We start from the raw sequence: 12,220 nt of genomic DNA, 5'->3' as shown, positions 1-12,220 counted from the left end.
CCCCAACCAGAAGCCACCCCCCAGCAAACTCCCCCACAGCTGTATAGTCTTCCACCTGATGTCAAATGGTAAGGAATAACCCTTGGCCTAATTCAGGTCACCTGTCCTGGTTCCACCCCACCTCATGCTGCTGAACTACAAGGGCAATGGCTTGTCCCCCTAAGTCATTTGGCCTAGCCCTTTTCTCCTGGTGTGTTTCCATCACACAGCAATCACCAAAACACTAGCATGTTAGTAATGCAGTTTAGGCTGAAACCAGCATGCTATGGTTCTATGACTGGTAACTCAAAATGTATTGACTCTCAAGGTGATTGCTCAGAACGTTTTATGACATCTTAGTTAGCTTTGAACCATAATCTGTGTTGTTCGTGCGCCAGGTCTCAGAGAAATAGTTCAGGTGTTTGACTGCTTGTCTCTGACTAACAGAAGTGTTCTGCACTGAGGCACCTGGAGCACAGCCAGGCCCGGCTAGAGCCAGAGCCTGGTGGGGCTGCCCTCACTTCCTGGGTCCTGGTTGAGAACTTACTCAGGAACAGGAAGCCCATAAAAGTCCATTCACAGTTATGAGTTCACAATGTTTTTTCTTTTTACAGAAGAGAATTTTAATGCTACAGTTGGATTAATCCAGGGGAGGTATTTTCTCATACAATCCAAATCCAAATTAGACCGCCTTTCTATTTATTAATCATTTATGCAATAAAATTAATCAAAGTACAGTTAGGATTATCTCAATAACTATACAAGAGACATAGCAAGTGTTCGTAACAAGATCCTACATGGTTACATGTTGTTTGTTTCTGTCCCCCAAGTTTTAGTGCCTGGACAAAAATGAGCGGAGCCCATGCTCTCAGCAAATAGAAACTGGAGCACTCAAAAGCAGCAGCAATGCTGGGACACACCGAGCCTAGCTCTGGTTCCACCTGCTCTATCTTGTCAGCCTGCAGAGTGTGGTGCTCACTGTGAGGGGTTGTGGCAGCTGTCACTGCTCTGTTCTTTCCTTCAGGGACATTGCATTTGATTTCAGATAATGCTTCCATCAGCTGCCACAAGAGCTTCTCTTCACACATGCATAGCAACCTGGCAAAGTTGTAAAGTCACAATTTAGTGCTAAGTGTTTGTGAGCTTAGGTCTCAGTTGAGGACAGTAAGTCAAATGAACCCTAATGGGCAAATCTCATCACAACAGATCACACCTAATACTGCTGATGGCTGGGCCTGCTACATATGTTTGGGATTCACCACACAAGCTCACCTTGCAGTCCTGTCTGGTCAGAAATTATGACAGGAGAGAACTCAAAACTTCAGTTTAATTGTCTGAAAATTGACTTCAGCAAGCTCCTGTTTGGAAAAATTACTGATCATGGCCCAAACAGGTGACTAGCCTGTGAGAAAGGGCTCACGCTAGCTTGGGAACACAACTAAGATGCCTCTAGCTTTCTGCCTGTAGCTAGAAGGAATTTTTTTGCAAGAAACTGCTCTGTAGGTGTAAACCAGCTCCTGGCTTTCTGTGAATCATAGAATGGTTTGGGTTGGAAGGGACCTTTAGGATCATTGAGTTCCACCTCCCCACCCCTCTACCCCCCCCGCCCCGCTATAGGCAGGGACACCTCGTACTAGACCAGATTGCTTGAAGTCCCCTCCAGCCCCAGGGAGGGGGCATCCATAACCTCTCTGCACAACCTGTTCCAGTGTCTCACCACCCTCACAGTAAAGGATTTCTTCCTAATATCTATTCTAAATCTACCCTCTTCCAGTTTGAAGCCATTTCCCCTTGACGTTGCTTATTCGGATACGTGATGCTTTATTTTCTCCCACTGTTACATATATGGCCACAACACTGAGAGGGATTAGCAGACATCTTGCTGGCCAGCCGCCACCAGTATCTACTGCAGGTAATCCCAGGGTGGACATTATATTGGCTGGCCACCACTGGTACCAAGAACTTGGTAGACTGACCAGCTAGCCACTCCGATTAACCTGAGTACCTCTCTATTAAACTGATGAATATTAACTTGACTCTGTGTAGTTTCTTCAGGATCAGTAGTCCTCATGCAGAAGTGCTGGTGCTGGTAGAGATTCCACTGAGGATTTCTTACATAGTTGTTTACTGAAGTAGTATTTTTAATAGGTCCATTTCAATTAATCCTTTATATATATGTATACATATATTTGAAAATGTTTGAGGAATAGAAAGACAAAAAAATCTAGCTGCTTATATTTCCAATTTTCCTCAGTACAAGATAGTCTTTAAACAAGTACACATGCTTGTGAATATATAACTGAACAAAGTTCATTTGAAAAGCTTACTGGTTTGAGAAAAACACAGAATAATAATTTTTATTTGAACTGAATTTGAACAAAGCAGTTCTCCTGTCAGTATTTATTTATACTGCACCCAAACGTGTTATCTGTTTTTCAATTGCTTGTCAATATGTTTATCTGTTAAAAAATCAATCTTTTCACCATTAAATCCACTGCTGATGTTAGATTTTATATATTAAAGGGGTTAGTTTTACTGTTGCTTGTATATTTTTCAGAAGAAAAACAAAGTAGCCATCTTGTACTGCTGGAATCACTTGACTGTCTTCTTCTATATAAATTTAAAGCATTTTTAATAAAACATTTTTTATAGGTGGTTTGAATCACATGGGATCAGCAGGCAGTTCGTTGTTATGCCTGTGAAGATGTAAATAGTACGCATTGATTTTATCTTCTGCAGTAATAACCACAGTAAAAATTCTTGATTGTTAAAAACTAGAGTACTAAAAGGGAAATTAAAAAAATAAAAAAGAAATAAAAAGGAATAAAGAAAGAAAGGAAGGAAAAAAAGGAAGAAAGAGAAAGAAAGAAGGACAGAGAAAGAAAGAAAACAAATTTTAAAAGCAAGTTATAGATTTTTTTCCTTGCTTCTGGCATCAAGCACATCTCACCATCCAAAGTTTTGCTTCTACTTTACCTGTTCACAAAAATCAAGTCTAATGGCTTCTATAGACTCAGATGACAAATGTAAGACTCTGCATTTCTAAACAAGCAGTGCACACTACAAGACGGAGTAGAGAACCTTGACCAAGCAGTGACTGAGGATGAGGTAAGTGCAGAGAAACAAAAGAAAGAAGGCAGAAGCTGATGAACAGCAGTGAAATCTCAAGGAAGTAGCATGCACACCCATTGGAGGGTAGAGTTTGTGTTGAAAGAAAGGAGAATATCTTCAGAAATGCCCATGGTAGATGGATCCCCATGTTTTAACTAAAGCCGTAAAATATATTCTTCAGCAATAAAAGTTGAGGGGGTGGCTGAAGCTGCAAAATATTCCCAGTCTTGCTCACGAAAATATATTTGCAGAATCAAATACAGAAGGTTCAAAATGTTATATGTCTCTTTGTATTAGCAAGTGATATCTGCAATTAGATTTACCTCTAAACTACATAAAATAGTTTCACAGATTTTTGAAGGATTACCTGACAAAATCCAAATGGATAACAAAGCCAGCTTTTGCAGGGAGCTAGATGTCACATAGCACTGCATTCCAGAAACTGATCTAATAGAAGTTATTCATCTCAGGCATAATATAAGCTGTGGAAGCTGATAATCATGCCACAGAATTAGATGCTAGGGTTACAGCTGCTGATCTTTAACTGTCAAAGTTTGCAAATATTGGTCTTTGTCTACAGTACCACCTAGTGTTAAAAACTCTTATCTCTGAGCTGAAAAGAACTGGATTGAACTCCATGCATTTTCTTTCATCTTCTTCGTCCAAAACAACACCGAAATATGTAGGAAGAGTGCCAGGAAGGCTTTTTATGATAGCAAGCCTGAGGCAGTGTGCCTTTCGCACTTCTGCTAACAGAAACAGAATTTGGGGTCTGAAAGCACTTTGCAGTTCTGGCACATCTGACCAAAATCCCCCCAGTACTATGCATGACTGTAAGTACAGTTATTTTTTCCCACCATATAAAGCAGCAGAAATGTTGTCAGGCTTCTTCACATCAGGAAATTACTGCACAGTGAGCGAGGCTGCATCAGTGGGCAAGCCCAAGAATGGGACTCCATAACTTGCAAAGAAGGGATGCTCTGTAAATGGGGTGCACAAATAGAGTCCTTGTGAAGAACAGAACAGAGTCAGCAGCACACTGAAAATCCATTTTCCTGCTCCCCATCTGTTAATTTGCCCAAATACATGTTTTTTTCAAAATATTCTCCTGGAGATCCTAGACTGCTGAGGAAGGTGGCCATACAAAGAGCCTGCCTCCTGCCTGGCCATTTGCCCAGGAAGCCTGAGTGAGATGGGCAGGAGAGATGGGCAGCCCAGGAGCCCAAGCACCCATGTTCCTGCCCAGGCTGGCAAGCAGCAGCCTCATGTCCCCGGGACAGGAGGAGCATGACTTGCTGGACATCCATGCTGGTCACGGAGCTCCAGAGTCTGGCAACTTAGAGTCAGGCAGGTGGGCAAGGTGCCAGGTGGCACTTAATCCAAGCTAAGCATGGCATGTCATTTTTGGACATGCCCCACAAATTCTTTCTAGCAGAAAAAGGATTTGCCCCAGAATTTCTTACCAGCTCCGTATGGCGCATTCTGAAATACAGTATCTAGAAGGGAAGTTCATAAGTGATAGTAGGCACAGAAAGCTCACCACATGCATTCAAATTAAGCAAGAACAGATACAGCAAATGTGAAAGGATACACAGCAGGCACATTTACTAAACCAGAATGGAGTGTGACTACTGTGAACTCCCTGGAGATTCAGCCAGCCTAAGCACATACGCCTCTCGTTACAACTCCTGTGACTAATGAGTAACTGCCACAGCAGTTCCATGTATATTTTATGGATTTACGTATAAATTTAATACAAGAGTGGGCCAGAGGAACAAGATAAAGATTAAATATACAGCAAAAATTTGTAGCAACATCAGCTAATTGCATAGCTGAGGCAGGAGGTGTTAATTACAATTATAGATGAGGCAGCTAGTAATTCACATTAGTGAGCATAGAGCAATTATCAACCTGCTGGTTTTCTTGCTACTCGTAATATACGTGTTTTCCCATTTCTGAAGGAATTTAATAGCTGTATTGGACAATGTAACTGAATAGTAATGGATATAATGCCTATTTAGGTAACCTACAGCTGTGATGTTCACTATTATCACAAAGATATTTTGTTTCATTTGGAACAAGTCACTATCCAGAGAGCTAACATTTCTAATGCTAGACTTGAGTAGAAAAAGACATTGTGGACATTTCACAGATGGACAGACACACCTCATTTCTAGCATTAAGATTTACAAACACAAATTAACCTTGGCTCTGGACCTGAGGCAAAAGTACTGCTTAAATTATGCTCCAGTAAGAAATTAAATCTTAGAGTATCAGCATCAGTGCATCTCTTTTGAAGTGATAAATTGGAAGAATTTCACTGACATTCAATTGGAGAAATATAGTCTCCAATCTTGGCAAATGTATTATTCCTGTAAGCTTCCAACTGGTTTAATACGGCTCACCCAAGAGAGACCATGCCATCATCCTGGTAGCAGCAGGGACAAGGTGCTGTGAAAGAAAGTATTAAAGACAAGGTGACCTTTCAGGACCTCCTCAAGAGGACTAAGTGCTTGCAAGTCATGCCCATGTTCTTCACCATGCATCAGCTCCAGTGGTGAGGCACTGGATGACGTGTCACTGCGCAGCTTCTCAGGGGGAGGTAGAATGCTGATTTAGCCCACAAAGCCTGTAGACAGGGGACTGTTCAAAATTATGCTCCACTGACAGAAAAGCAAGGTGCCTTCCAGTTATCCTGATATTTTATTCTACCCATGCTTGGTGCTTCGTTCTATGTACACTCTACATTGAAAACGCCTTTTAGTCAAATGGGAGTTATGCACCTGAAAATAGTCTTCTTTGGGATGAACTGACAGTGTGCTTCACTGCAGTTCCTGGCTGTGCCTTGCTCTTAATCACTCAGGCCTCAAACAAATGTTAAGAAACACTATTGATTTCATACCAAAGCATAATATGGTCACATTTTGACCGCACTTTCCATATGTTAATGCCGTAAGTTCAGTCACATTGAAATTCAATACAAGGATATCAAGTAACTATGCAATTTTTGTCTGAAAAACAACATCTTTCTGAACAGATGTCTATCAAATAATGGGTACAAATGGGAAATTACAACAAAGCTACAGATTTTCTGTGTAAGTACAACTGAAACTTAATTCAGTATTGTAGGCGTTTCAAGAGAAAAGAAAATCCTTCCAGGTTAATATACAAAACAAAATTTTGCAATATTAGTAACAGTGCTTTCTTACTACTTATTGCCTTTAAATATTTGTAGACGTCAATGAAAGAAATAATGGCTAGAACCAGGTAAATATTTTGAACAAATTCTGTGACTATTTACTCAAATTTTAAAAGAAATTTGTTTTGAGTTGTGTTTGCACTATTTCTGTGTTTCATTTCTGGATTATATTCAGCAAAACCACCTGCCCAGTAGAAGATTTTTGTATTACGTAAGTCAACATAGCTGCTATTTTGAGAGCTTAGCTGAGATATAAAGGGAGCATACACTTCACTCTTTCTATGCAGCAATAAATATACCTAAAAATATGATATATCTATGTGTGCTTCCTCCTGTAAGTACACATAGGCTATCACCATGTCTTAATGTGGGATTTTTTTATCGGCATGATTGAAAGGAACTGATCAAATAGTTCTGAAAGTACATATCATCCTGGACTTCCTAGGTCCCCAAAGTTCTGACACTAGAATGAGAACCACGTTAATGCCATAAACTGATAAACAAATTGTAATCATGGGAAAGTGTTAAATAACCAGCAAGATTTTAATACCAAAATAATTTTCTGGACTCATTTGTCAACTTGAGGAATGATATAGACTCCCAGTGCACCACATGATGTTATGATGTGGAATACCAATAACAAAAATCATAAAACCATGACAAGTGTGTGCTTTTCCCTCAATAACAGTAGCATTTTCAAGTCTAGATCCACGTTTCCATCACCCTTGTGCTACAAATCTCTTCAGGCTGCAGCTCCGGACTAGGATCCCTCCTACAGGGGTATCCATGGGCTGCGGCCTCATCTACTGCCGTACCGCAGGCACCTCTGTGGCTGCAAAGGGAGATCTGCTCCACGTGGTGCCTGTGGGCTACAGGGGTCGGCCTGCTCCTCCATGGGCCTCTGCTGGGCTGCAGGGAGCTGCTGCTCCACACCTGGAGCATGTCCTGCCCCTTCTGCACTTACCTCCATGCCTGCAGGGCTGCCTCTCTCCCATTTCACATTCCTCTCTCCCAGATGCTGTTGCACAGCAGTTTTCACCATTTCTCAAATCTGCTTCCCAAAGCACATCCAGTGTCACTCATGGCACAGTTCTGGCAGCTGCGACTCCCTCTGGGAGCCAGTTTTGATCTGATATGGGGCAGCTGCTGAGCTTTGTTCACAGAGGCCAACTCCATAGCACCACTGCTACCAAATTCTTGCCATTTAAACCCATACATATAGTAAAAATGTAAAATAGATTTTAAACCGTATATACAGGAAAAAATAATAGAGATTACAGTCCTGCAGATGAACCAATTAGGGTGCACTTCTGTGCTCAGCTGCACTGCAGTCACCAAGCCATGCCACGACATGAGAGCCAGTTATACTGTTCCTCCAGTAGATTTTAATTAATACTAATACTTCTCTTCAACAATCTTATTTAGCTAAATCTAAAGACTATAAACAATTTTAGTAATAACAATGAAAAGCTAATGTATATGATTTTATCCACAGAAACTCAGTGATATTTTTCAAACAAAATTATTTCTGTCACATGAAGATTTACAGGCAGCACTGTAGCAAGACTACCTTTATAGGCATAAGATCCATAATAGAGTTTTGATCCTAAGTATAGATACAATTTTAATAGTTTTCTGTTACGAATAACATAATTTAAATCGGATTTTAAAAAGAGATGCAAATATAACTATCTTTGAATATGTGTTGTATGTGTATTTTGTGAACTAATTGTCATCACTACTTCGATTTGCAACATGTGCATTTCACCCATGCATGTCCAAAGCCTGTTTTAGAGGGGTTCATAGAGGACTTAACACTGGTTTCCAGTAATACCTTTGTAGAAATACCTTTGTTTCCAAACAATAAGTTCCTTTTCAATTCAGGCTTGCTTCCTTGCTCCAGACATTGTCATCCACTAGTTAATACCAATTCTTCCCAGCTGAGGATGTGGCCCTAGATACAGCTTTTAAAACCACTGCACTCAGACAAAGCACGTACTTGGAAGGGAATAGCCCAAGAACCACAAGTTTGATACATAATTTTAACGCCACCCCAGGGCATTCTCTTTACTAGACATTCAAATAGCTACTAACTAGACCATTTAATGAGTTCTTAGTTCTGCCATCTATCACAAACTCTTTGAGGAACTCCTGAAGCAAAAATGCAGTTTATTCACATTTTTAATGGAGCAATTAAAGAAAAGCAAGTTCTCCAGCAATGCATTATGAACAAATACCTAAAATCTTTCAATTACATCTGATACTGTGATTCACTTGCAGAAATTCTAGACATAAATTCCAGACCAAGTGTAGGTGTCAACAGAAGGGGACGTGTGAGAGGCAAGAAAGTACAGGGTCACTGGGGAGTTTTCAAACAGGCTCTGAGTCATAACACATGGATATCTTTCACTTGTGAACATCACATAAAGAGTGGCAAAATTATCATTGCTTTTTTAAATCACTGTTGCTTTTTCTGGGAGTTTGGAAGACATCCATTATTAACAATAGCTCCTGTGTAATTCTCACTCTATGACAGCACAGATGACTCCAATCTGCTGGAGATACTCATAATTTTCATTTTATTTATCTAGGCAGAGTTGCAATTGACTTGGCTTTGCCAAATGCTATAAAAAGAAGTAGCCCAACTGTAGAAACCTATACTATACCAGAGGAGTGATCAAAGGTAGCTGAAACACTGAGGCCCCAACAATAACTAATAACTAATAACTAATAACTAATAACTAATAACTAATAACTAATAACTAATAACTAATAACTAATAACTAACTAATAACTAATAACTAGTAACTAATAACTAATGCCCCGACATTAAGTTAAACTCTTGATAGGTGTTAGGTAACTTCTTCTAATTTTGACTCCTTTTTTAATTTAGTTCATTTCTCATTTCATTTTGGGAAGGCTTACATTTTGCCATCCCAAAGATTTCTGTGTAAGTCTGAAATCAAGCATGTATGTAATGCAAATATAAATGTAAATATAAAGCATAAAAATATCATACAAAAAATGGTCCATAAATCACTGTAGTTCACTGAAATCATTCTGATTTCTGAAAAGATTAATCCTGTTCATTCAAATCACTCACTCAAATCGGAAGATCTATCATAGAAGATGCAAAGAAGAGACAAACTAATGTTGGCCATAAACCTGTATAAATATAACAAGAACATATAGAATATTTTTCCTATGCATACACAAAAAACTTTTGACATTCTGAATCCAGTCTTTGACATGGGCATAGTAAAGCAACTGTGAATCAGTTAGGCATGTCAGAAATTCAGTGCTGCTTTGTCAACGGTTTATGGGTGTTTGGCCTGGTTCCGTGATGAAGGGGACGGGGGACCCACAGGCCCACGCCCCGGGAAAAGGAAAAAGGGAAAAAAGGGTAAGGAGATGGGCCTGAGAGCAAAGAACAGCGGCAACAATCTGAGGAGAAACAAATTTACTAAATAAGATATCGGAATGCAAAACAACACACTATAATACAATATAATTACAATTTAAGCTGATAAATCCAATACAGAGAGAGAGAATGTCCAAAACTCAAGGTAGGCCTTACTCTACTACCGACGATAAGACGGCTGGAGAGCGAGGTGCTGCCAAGATGAGAGACGCTGGAAAAAGGGACAAGGTCTCGTGATCTGCAAGTTTTTATACTGCGAGTTTTTATCTTTTCCCTCCGGCTGGAAAATGGTAACAGAGGAGCAAAGTGCCGTGGGGAATGTAGTAGTCCTTCTGAGAACCAGGTACATTCACTACATGATGTTATGATGTGGAGTACCAATAACCAAAAATCATAAAACCATGACATGCTTAGATGACTGGAGAAAAGGATAACAAAACACATAACAGAAAACAAGGGCAGAGTGCACCTGAAAGCTTTCGCAGATGTTAACAGGAAACAAAAGCCTAATCACATGACAGCAAAGGATGCAATTTTAAGATTTTTTTTTAGTCATGCTTATTCATATTTGCTAGTTGCAAAATACAGCACATACTCTTACTAACCAGACCTCTGGGGTCCTCAGTGGCTGAAGTTACAACTGTATCTCAGCAGTGATCCTGCACAGAAGATCAAGGTACATCAATCACTGTTAGTATTCCAAGTAGGAGTTAACCTGAGTGGTGTAGACCCATGCTGTGCACTGCTGTCCAGCATGAACAGCTTGGCTTTCTGGCCTGCATCATGCTGCACAACTCCACTGGCCATGGGATAAACTCAGCTAGCTTGTGGTACCAGAGGAGCCTGTGGGCAGCTCCCCCTCAGTACCAGCTATTACACCACCTGCATGACCTTGCCCTTACCTAAATGTGCAGCAATAAATTCTCATACAAACAGTGTTTTGGTCTGACTGTAGGAATCATGAGTATAATAGTTGTCCCTTAAGAAAACCCTATAAAAGCTCAAAAGTTGAAAACAAGGGGAGATTTAGGTTGAATGTAAGAACAAGGTTTTTTATAATAAGGGTAGTGAAGCATTGGAACAGGTTGCCAAGAGAAGTGATGGATGCCCCATCCCTGGAGACATTCAATGTCAGGCTGGATGGGGTCTCAGCAACCTGATCTAGCTGTAGATGTCCCTGTTCAATGCAATGGGATTGGACTACGTGACCTTTAAAGGTCCCTTCCAACTCAAATAATTCTATGATGCTATAAGATAACCTTCACAAACAGGATAATTTCTTGACCTGGCTGAAGACCTGATAGATGCTGCGCAACCAAGGCTTTAGCATCTGAAAGGACATCTCCAGAGGAGAGACTTTTTATAAGGGCATGTAGTGACAGGATGAGGGGAAATAGACTTAAACTGGAAGAGAGTAGATTTAGGCTAGATATTAGGAAGATATTCTTTACTGTGAGAATGGTGAAACACTGGAATAGGAAGCCCAGTGAGGTTGTGGATGCCCCCTTCCGGAAGCATTCAAGGCCAGGCTGGATGGGGCTTTGAGCAACCTGGTCTAGAGGGAGGTGTCCCTGCCTACAGCAGGGGGGTTGGAGCTAGATGATCTTAAAGGTCCCTTCCAACCCAAACCACTCTATAATTCTACAACTAGATTATCTATGTAGGTCACTCTGAAAGTAATTCCTCCTTTGTTTTTTCCATGGAAACTGCAACAGTATCAACGGCTGATTGGTATTCGGCCCGGTTCCATGACGAATGGGACAGGGGACCCACGGACCCACGCCCCGGGAAAAGGAAAAAGGGAAAAAAGGGTAAGGAGATGGGCCTGAGAGCAAAGAACAGCGGCAACAATCTGAGGAGAAACAAACTAATTTACTAAATAAGATATCGGAATGCAAAACAACACACTATAATACAGTATAATTACAATTTAAGTTGATAAATCCGATACAGAGAGAGAGAATGTCCAAAACTCAAGGTAGGCCTTACTCTACTACTGACGATAAGACGGCTGGGGAGCGAGGTGCTGCCAGGACGAGAGATGGGTGGAAAGAAAAGGGACGAGGTCTCGTGATCTGCAAGTTTTTATCTTTTCCCCCTGGCCAGAAATGGTAACAGAGGAGCAAAGTACCCTGGGGAATGTAGTAGTCCTTCTCTTCTGAGAACCAGGTACATTCACTACATGATGTTATGATGTGGAATACCGATAACCGAAAATCATAAAACCATGACAAACAGATACGACAGCACAGCAACACTGTATGATAGAGGAAATTCTCAGCTACAAGCCACTGTTTTTCAACACAGTCACCACCATTAGCTATGCATTTTTGTCAGCAATGGACGAGAGCCTGCATGCCGCACTCATAAAGATCTGCACCTGCAGATGTGACCCACTATTGCTATCGCCACTGCTGAAACACACCACCCTCTGTGCTCACATCCACTGTTTTCTCTCCATTAATATTCAGCAAATGTCAAGGAATGTCAGTGGGTGCCATTTTTTCCAC

The sequence above is a fragment of the Numida meleagris genome, chromosome 3, assembly GCF_002078875.1.
Source record: "Numida meleagris isolate 19003 breed g44 Domestic line chromosome 3, NumMel1.0, whole genome shotgun sequence".
NCBI classification, from domain to species: domain Eukaryota; kingdom Metazoa; phylum Chordata; class Aves; order Galliformes; family Numididae; genus Numida; species Numida meleagris.
Note: the sequence above shows the minus strand (reverse complement) of the source record.